Source organism: Aplysia californica, unplaced genomic scaffold, assembly GCF_000002075.1.
Source record: "Aplysia californica isolate F4 #8 unplaced genomic scaffold, AplCal3.0 scaffold00633, whole genome shotgun sequence".
Classification (NCBI taxonomy): domain Eukaryota; kingdom Metazoa; phylum Mollusca; class Gastropoda; order Aplysiida; family Aplysiidae; genus Aplysia; species Aplysia californica.
Genome location: NW_004797903.1, coordinates 362,858 through 363,254, shown reverse-complemented (window position 1 = coordinate 363,254; position 397 = coordinate 362,858).

Below are 397 nucleotides of genomic sequence, written 5' to 3'. Positions count from 1 at the left end.
GTTTTTTAGTACCTGATTTTGTTTGGATGGGCTTTGATCTTTCGAGTAGGTACCTCAAACGTTTGCATGTTATGTGGTTGTTCAGTGTGTATTGTTTTTTCATGCCATGTTGGTTATGGTGGTCTGTTGGAAGTAAGCTTATAAAAGAGAGACAGAGAGAGAGAGAGAGAGAGAGAGAGAGAGAGAGAGAGAGAGAGAGAGAGAGAGAGAGAGAGAGAGAGAGTATTCATTATTGATGCATGCATGAATAAGTGTGTGATGTCATATGGTATGTTACACTACAGTATGATATTGCATGTATGTGTGTGTGTATGTTTGTGTGTGTATGAGTGAATGTGTATGTGTGTGTATGTGTGTGTATGTGTGTGTGTGTATGTGTGCATGTGTATTTGTGTAT